An 8,360-nucleotide genomic window follows, 5' to 3' on the forward strand; every position below is an offset into this window, starting at 1 on the left:
CCAATTTTCCGAAGAAAAATTGCTGACGGGCCGCACTAATTAGAAAAAAAAACCTTTGTGGGCCACATTTATTTAAACAAAGTTGTAGTAATCAGTATAAAATTATTATTTAAGATCAAAAATGTGATAAATTGAGCAATATTAGAGCAGTGATAAAGAGTATTTATTGAATTAAGGGCCTAATTGCAAGTTTTTATTAAACATTTTTTAATTTTTATTGTTTTTAAAATGTATATTTTTGACTGAAAAGGAGCTCGCGGGCCGCAGATTTTGATTTTGAGGGCCGCATTTGGCCCGCAGGCCGCAGTTTGCCGACCCCTGTACTAGAGGGTTGGCTGCAGTAGTAAGGTTTTAGAAGTTTTTTAATTTTTAATGTAATGCAAATGAGGTAAAGTGATAAATAGTAACTTTTAAACCCCTATCCCTAATCCATTTTAACAAAAAAATATTTAAATCCTGACACCTATCCACCTTAAACATATAAATAAGTAATAAAAGCAAAAAAAAAGATTACTTAAATTTTAAACAAACAGAAGTGAAATTTTAGGTAGTCAGAAGCGCCTAGATTTTACAGCTAAAAGTTTTCAGCTGTTAATTGTTACACTTTCGGGTAAACCCCATTTATTTTCGTCTTCTGTTAAATTAATTTTTGTAATCATACTGTAACTAAAAGGTTAATAAAGGTCATTAGTTCATTTTAGAGAAACTGAATTAAAAATATAAGTATGATTGTAGCAATTAAACGAATTTTTAAGTCTAAGGATTCAAAATGAAGCTGATGATAGTTTTGATTTGTAGATTAATGTCCTTTTTTTACATAAAAAGTTCTAAAAAAAACCAAATAAAGTAGTAATTAACTATAAAACAAAAAACAAAACTGCTTCCCCCATGTTAATTTGTTTAATAGTGTTTGTTAAGTTTTTGACCCTGTTTTTAATCTCTGTTAAACTTGGAATTAAATAAAAAATTATTTTATGTGATGAGTAATTTATGGTTACAGTTATTATCATACTTTTTAAAGTGTTGTTTTTTTAAATGTGATCAGAAATTTTTTTTAATTTATCAACTATTAATCCAACTTAATATTTTATATGATATTTTTTTTTCATAACAGCATTTATATTTGATATATTAATGAAATTACTTTAAAACTCTGTATTTTTCATAAAGATTTTGAGTTAAAGTTTAAAGCTGTAGCTTATAAATACTGAAATCATATTCTACCAGGTTTGAATATATGTATTTTAACTTGTTTTAGAAGTTCAAGCTAATTTGTAGTAACTTAAACTAGATTATTCCTTGTCTTTTGTGAAGGAATCCAACTTTATTACATTTCCCAAAATATTTGAATGAATACCAAAAACATTTTGTGTTAGAATCAAGGTTTCCACACTCTCCTGCTTTTTAATAAAACTTTGGCTATTTTGGAGTATTTTAAGGTTTTTTTTTAATCTTAAGCTTAGTATTTTTAAAAACTTAATTTAATTAAGTTGATTCTGTTTTCTTTTTTTAAATTTTAGTTATTTTGTGCTGTACTTTTAAGTTTAAGATTTCCCAAACTCTTTTTTGTAAATACCTCTTTTGTTATAATCTAAAAATGGTTGCCTCACTCATAACACACCTAAGAATATCTAGTTAAAGAATTCTCATGATTTGTTTCCATATGGCCAAGTACCTCTTCTGGCCCTTTTGTTAGTCTCAACCCCCTTTGCAGCTTATTTCCTTCTGACTTAATGAGTTGGCTTCCAAGGCTGCCAATTTTTACGGACCATTTTTAGAGAAGCCCTGTTTTACTTCTTGATATATTTTTATTTTTGATTTCAACCACTGACTACAATTTTTAGGCTTTGAGTCTAGCACTGCTTTAATATAACATTAACAATTTTATTTGCATGATAAAAGATTTTTTTTAAACTTGTATAGTTTTGAGTAGAAAAGTTTAAGCTAATATAAAGTTTAGATAAATTTTATATCCTAATTTTGTTAATGCATTATAATTTAATTGTATACATAATTTTATGTATTTTAAAAATCACTATGGGCTTGATGGCATAAGGGTCCTAATGGCATATTTGAAAACTCTCTGAGTTAATTTTAGCAAGATCAAAACCCTTGACTAACACATAAAAAAAAGAGATTATAATTTAGTTTTGTTTTAACTGTGTACTATTGTACAAAGAAAAAAACTATACATACTTTGTAAAAATTATTTTAAAGGTTAGTAATAAACTAAGGTCTTTGTACTCACTTAAGCTAGATTTTTATCATTCAGGCCTTGAATGTGTTCTTGCCTTAAACAGTAGCAACCATGTAAGTTATTTGTCAGTATTTTAGTAATAACTTTATTAGAACCAAATCAGTTGTCTAAAAGTTAAAAATTCCAGTCTACTTTGTAATCAGGGTTGCACTTTCAGCTGAAACTTGAAAATGCCTAAAATTCAGAAGTTTAGGAATAAATAAAACCTAGAAAAATGTGGAATTTTGATCAATTTTCATTTGTAAAGTCATAAAAATCAGTTTATATAAGAAAAAGTTCAACAAGAGAAGTATTGTATTCACAATTTCATATACAATGACTTGCTGATTAAATATGCACTTCTAGAGTATGCACTTCTTGAGTATACACTTTTTAGCTAAAAAAGACTGTTCAAAATGCAGTTTTAGTTTTTTTATCTGAAAATAAAATTATCTAAATGTAATGATACAGAAAGAAAATACTAAAAAAAAATTCTTGTGTTAATTTTAAATAAAACTAAAACTGTATAAATTAGAAAAAAAAAATTATGAACTCACAAAATAAATACGAAATCTAAGATTTAAAGCAAAAGTGTATTCATTTAACAATAACAAACAGTGTAATTAATATTCACATACCTCATGATAAAACATGGAAATAAGAATGTTTAAAAAATCAAATTAAATTTCACATAAACAAAAACAATTAACAGTGCAATTGACATTTAGATACCCCATGATTAATTTCATTAATGGAAAAAGGGTATAAAAAGCTATATCAACATTAAGATGACCAATCCAAGTGAAGTTTAAATAGAACTAGAAGCTTTTGAAAACATGTCTGTTAGTGTAGCTTGTTAATTGGGTCTTGGGTCTAGCTTGCTAAAACATTTTTTAATAGTTGTAAACATTTTTCAAGCTTTTATTTTAAATAATTTTCAAGATTTATGCAAATTTAGTGTGTCTTATGTTTTTTGATGATATATTTAGTGGCTTAACAATCCTTAAATTTTTTGCTTAATTTTATGTACATTTTGATTTATGTTTTAAGATACTATTACAATAAACTAACTGAAGAGCTGTTCTGTCTAACAGAACATTGAAACATTTGTATTAGTAAAACGTACAGTAATAACATATACCGCACCTATAATTTGTTGTAAAGAGCCTCTCTATTTCAGCATTTATATAACAATAAAAGTAAAATAAAAATATATATCTAATGGTAAAATTTTAATCAAATTCTAATAATTTGACTTATAGTAAGATAAACAAAGTTATCTGATATTAAAAACACATAAACTATATTGAACTCTATATTAAAAAGTACAATTACATGATATTAATTTACTTTAGTTTGAAATATCTAATATTTTTTATCAATAAGTAAATTTTAAAGTAAAAGTTTTTTACAATTTTTAAAATTTAAGCTTTGATTTATTTAAAATTTTCTATTAAAAATTTATCAGTGTTAAATGATTGATAAAAAGTCAGTCAATAAGTTACAAACCTATTTTCATACTATGAAAAGATTTCATAGTAAGTAAGTTTATTGAACAAAAAGAAAAAACGTTTAAAAACATTTTTACTAGTTTGTTATTTATGTCAAAAACTAATTTCTTTGCACGCTTAAAAAACACTGAATTAATCCACAAGACACAAACTTACTGAACAACTTTGATATCTATCTACTCATTATACACCAGCAAACAGTGTTTGACAGCGCCTTCTATTAGGTGTTAATTTTTAAAACTTGGCTTTGAAAAACAACTGATAATTAAAAAAAAACAATAAGGAACACTGTTAAAAGTTTTACAGCTTTATTTTTTTAAATTTTGGTAAAAAGTTATTTACAACTGCAATTAGCAACTAACTAACTTAAAAATTTCATAACACAAATTGTTATTTAGTTAATAGTTCAATAAACTTAGTATTATACTTTTTGAACACTTCATTATTTAAGATAATTTTAAACATTTTTTTTACAATTTAAAATACTCTAAAGTAATTTAGTTTCATTGATTTAAAACTTTAACTATAAGAATTAAATTAAAACCATTTTATAGATACAGGGTTGCCATTCTTTTAGTCAAAAAAACTGTCCTGAGTGACCAATAACTGTCCTAAGTGACTTTAAACTGTCCAGAGTTATCCTGAGTTTTTTCATATCCTTTAAAAACTTTTCAAAATCAATAAAAGTAAAGTTCTTTAAACAAAGTATTGAAACTAAATCACCTAAACTCTTTAAAATCTAAAAAAAAAACTTGCCTGAAATTTTCAGAAGTCTAAAAACTATCCTGAGTTTTTCATAAAAAACAAAAATACCCAAGTCATCCTAAATTTAAAAAAATCCAAATATCTTGAGTAATCCTGAGATTTTCAAAAATTTCAGAATATCCTGAGTGTGTGTCAACCCTGTAGGTATGAATGTTATGAAATAAAACTTAAGATTTTTAATAAGTCATATCTTTTTCTTTTATTTTTAGTTTGTTTGCAATAAGTCTAAGTTAGATATGTAAACAAAAATTTCTAGTCTTATTTAACTGTATTTATAAAAATTAATTTTGTTAGTATTAATCAATGTATTTTTTCCAACAAAGTTAACACTATTAATGAATTTTTTACAGATAAATACAAATAAATTAATAACTACAGTATGTCAGACCCTAAAGTAAATGAAAAGGAAAGGGCTTTAGGCACTAAAAGCTCAATCTTTGGGAGTTTGACTGAAGCCTCAAGGATAACTTTTCAGTCGATGACAAGAAAAAAGTCATTAAACAAAAATGAAATGACTGAGTCAAAATTGAAAAGAGTTTTAACAGTTTATGATTTGACAGCCCTCGGTGTTGGAGCAACACTAGGAGCTGGTGTTTATGTTTTGACTGGAAAAGTTGGCAGGTTTGATGCTGGCCCTGGAACTGTCGTTGCTTTTTTGATTGCAGCTCTTACTTCTATTTTAGCTGGTCTTTGCTATGCAGAGTTTGGAGCAAGAGTTCCCAAGGCAGGTTCAGGTTATGTGTACAGTTATGTAACTGTTGGAGAAGTTACAGCGTTTGTAATTGGTTGGAATTTAATATTGTCTTATGTAATTGGTGCAGCTAGTGTAGCGAAAACATGGGTTAGTAATCTAGATGTACTTGTTGGTAGTGTATACAGGAATGCCATGGAAAGCTGTTGTGCAATCAATGCAGATTATATAGCTAAATATCCAGATTTTTTTGCTTTTGGACTTATTTTATTTTTAACTCTACTTATAGCCTTTGGAGTTGAAGAGTTTACTTTTGTAAACAAAGTTTTTACGGTGTTAAATGTAATTGTCCTTGCATTTATCATAATTACTGGACTCACTCAAGCTGACATTAAAAACTGGCAATGGAGTGAAGATAAGGTTAAAGAGTTTATTTTAAACGAATCTACTGCAAATTTTGGCCACTGCAAAATTAACAATGTAAGTTTTCTGAGAGAAAAACCAAACGGAACAACCTACAGTGTGAGTTCAGATTGTTTGGTCAGTGATGACAAAGATCAGCCGGATTGGCCTGGTACTGGGGGCTTCTTTCCTTACGGGGCTGGAGGAATATTGAGAGGCACAGCCTCTTGTTTTTATGCATTCGTTGGGTTTGACATAATTGCAACCACTGGCGAGGAAGCAATCAACCCTCAAAGGAACATTCCCATCAGCATTGTTGTCTCACTTTTTGTTTGTTGCCTTGCATATCTCGGGGTTTCAGCCAGTTTGACTTTGATGATGCCTTACTTTCTTTTTGACAGTGAAATACCAATTACTGCTGCTTTCAAATACAGTGGGATAGCCTGGGCCGAAGTACCGGTGACAATTGGTGCAATATGTGCCCTGTCGACCAGCTTGTTGGGAGCCATGTTTCCAATGCCTCGCATAATATACGCCATGGCAATGGATGGGCTGCTTTTTAAGTTTCTAGCTAAAGTAAACAAAAAAACTAAAACTCCAATTGTTGCTTGTTTTGTTTCTGGACTGTTTGCGGCTTTCATGGCTATGATCTTCAACATTGACGATTTGGTTGATTTAATGTCAATTGGAACTTTAGCTGCATACACTTTAGTTGCAGTTTCTGTGTTGCTACTAAGATATCAACCGGATGAGTACAGCTCTCTAACAACTGACTCTTCACTTGTGGTTGAAAAGACATTTTGTGGTAGGCTGTTTCCGTACAATCTTTTCAACAGTAAGATGTTAAATCCAACATTGAGAACGTCAAATATTGTCAAATGGTGTGTTATTATAATCAATTTGTTGAGCGTCGCACTTGGGCTTACTATGAAGTTTGAGGGAACATCTACGGCTGGTATTGTTTTGGAAACTATGTTTGTAGTTTGGATTATAATGGCTGGAATCATAATATCAGTGCAACCCCAGTCTAAAAAAGTCCTAGCCTTTAGAGTCCCATGGGTCCCCCTGGTTCCAATTTTAAACGTTGCCATAAATTTAGGCCTGATGATGCAACTGAACAATCTAATCTGGACGATGATGTCAATTTGGATGGCAGCTGGTTTTTCGATTTACTTTTTTTATGGAATTTGGAACAGTGTAGAGGCAAAAAGAGTTGTTTCACCTTTGAATCAAGTTGATAAAGATTCAAAACTTAGTGATATTATTGAAGAAAAAATCTCGGAATTGGAAGTTTAAACTTGAAAATAAGTTTATTGACGGCAGTAAACAATTTTTTAAAGTACATGATTACTCTTTTAGCAGTATGGTTAATTTGTTTTTATTTTAAGAATCTGTGTTTAAGTTAAATAATAATTATATAGTATTTTACTTTTTGTTGAGCTTTTACAGTTTTAATTAAATTTATATGTCATGCTTGCTTAAAACATGTTATGCTTATTATCTAATTTTTTATCATAATATTGTTACGAAGGTGTGACTATAGGTTTAATAAATCAAGTCTCTTAAGCTTTAATAATTCTAAAACTATTGACATATAATTTCCAAACTTTATGATTTACAAATATTGTTCTAAAAGAATTGTTTTATTAAGTTGTTTATGTCTAAATTTTTTATTGAGTTTGTGTGGTTCAAAAAGTTTTAAACTCAACTTCAATCAAGTTTCAAGTTTATATTAGTGAATTTTATATATGTGTAGTATAAATTATCAAATAGAAAATGGTAATACATAAGCTTTTACTTAACTTTTTATTTTATTTTAGACTAATAGCTACATAGTTTTTGTAAAGGTGTTAAAAATGGATAGCAACCAGAAAAGGAGTTCGAAATCTAGAACCTCAAACATAAACAAGTTATCTGATGCTGTCAATTTAGAAGCGGAAGGCAAAGACACAAGAAAAGACAGCACCACTAAAATTAAAATACAAGATACAAACAGCTTAAGCAAGTCTGAGCATAAAAAAAACAAAATTGAAAACAATACAGACAAACAAAAGATAGAAAATAAGCATAAAAAAGGAAGTTCTGAAAATAAGGAGTTAGCAGAAGAAGCAAATAAAGATTCATTACCGTTAATAACTGTTAACAATGACAAACAAAATACAGCTAAAAAACACAAAGAAAAGAGTAAGAACCCATTAGCTAAAGATAAAAAAGTAACAGATGAAGACATTTCGAAACCTCCTGACATAATAATTTTACCTAATAATGAGAAAGAAATAGAACCGATTAAAATAGCAGAAACAAAAGGTATGTCAGAAGTAAAAAGTAATGCAAGATTATCAAAAAACACAGAAGATAAAACTGATATAGTTTATCAAGAAAGTACTAAAGTTGATCTTAAAAGAAAAAGTAGCGCTTCAAAAACTCCTGTAATAGTAAATGTGTTGGACACTGAGAAAAATAGAGAATCTACTAAAGAAACACCAGAGGAATCAGAGCTAAAAAGGAAAATTAAGTTATCAAAGCCTCTGGATTACCAACCTTCTGCTGACCAGGAGAAAGTTAAGACTGAAAAGATTTTAGATAAATCAAACGATTTTGCCTCAGAAGACAACAAAAGTTTTTTAACAGCTGATTATGGACAAGAAACGTTAAGTGCAAAAGATAAAACTAAAAGTTCAGAAGATGTTAATGAACAAGATATTTCAAAAACAAAAATATCAGTTCGTTCTGAACGCAAAAAACGAAAGAAAAA

At 28.5% G+C, this 8,360-nt stretch overlaps 1 pseudogene; it reads left to right on the forward strand.

The window, feature by feature from the left end:
- Positions 1-4,891: 4,891 nt before the first annotated feature.
- On the forward strand, positions 4,892-6,901 carry LOC145841295 (cationic amino acid transporter 3 pseudogene; annotated as a pseudogene).
- Positions 6,902-8,360: the final 1,459 nt, after the last annotated feature.

The sequence above is a fragment of the Thalia democratica genome, chromosome 7, assembly GCF_965202585.1.
Source record: "Thalia democratica chromosome 7, ktThaDemo2.hap1.1, whole genome shotgun sequence".
NCBI lineage: Eukaryota > Metazoa > Chordata > Thaliacea > Salpida > Salpidae > Thalia > Thalia democratica.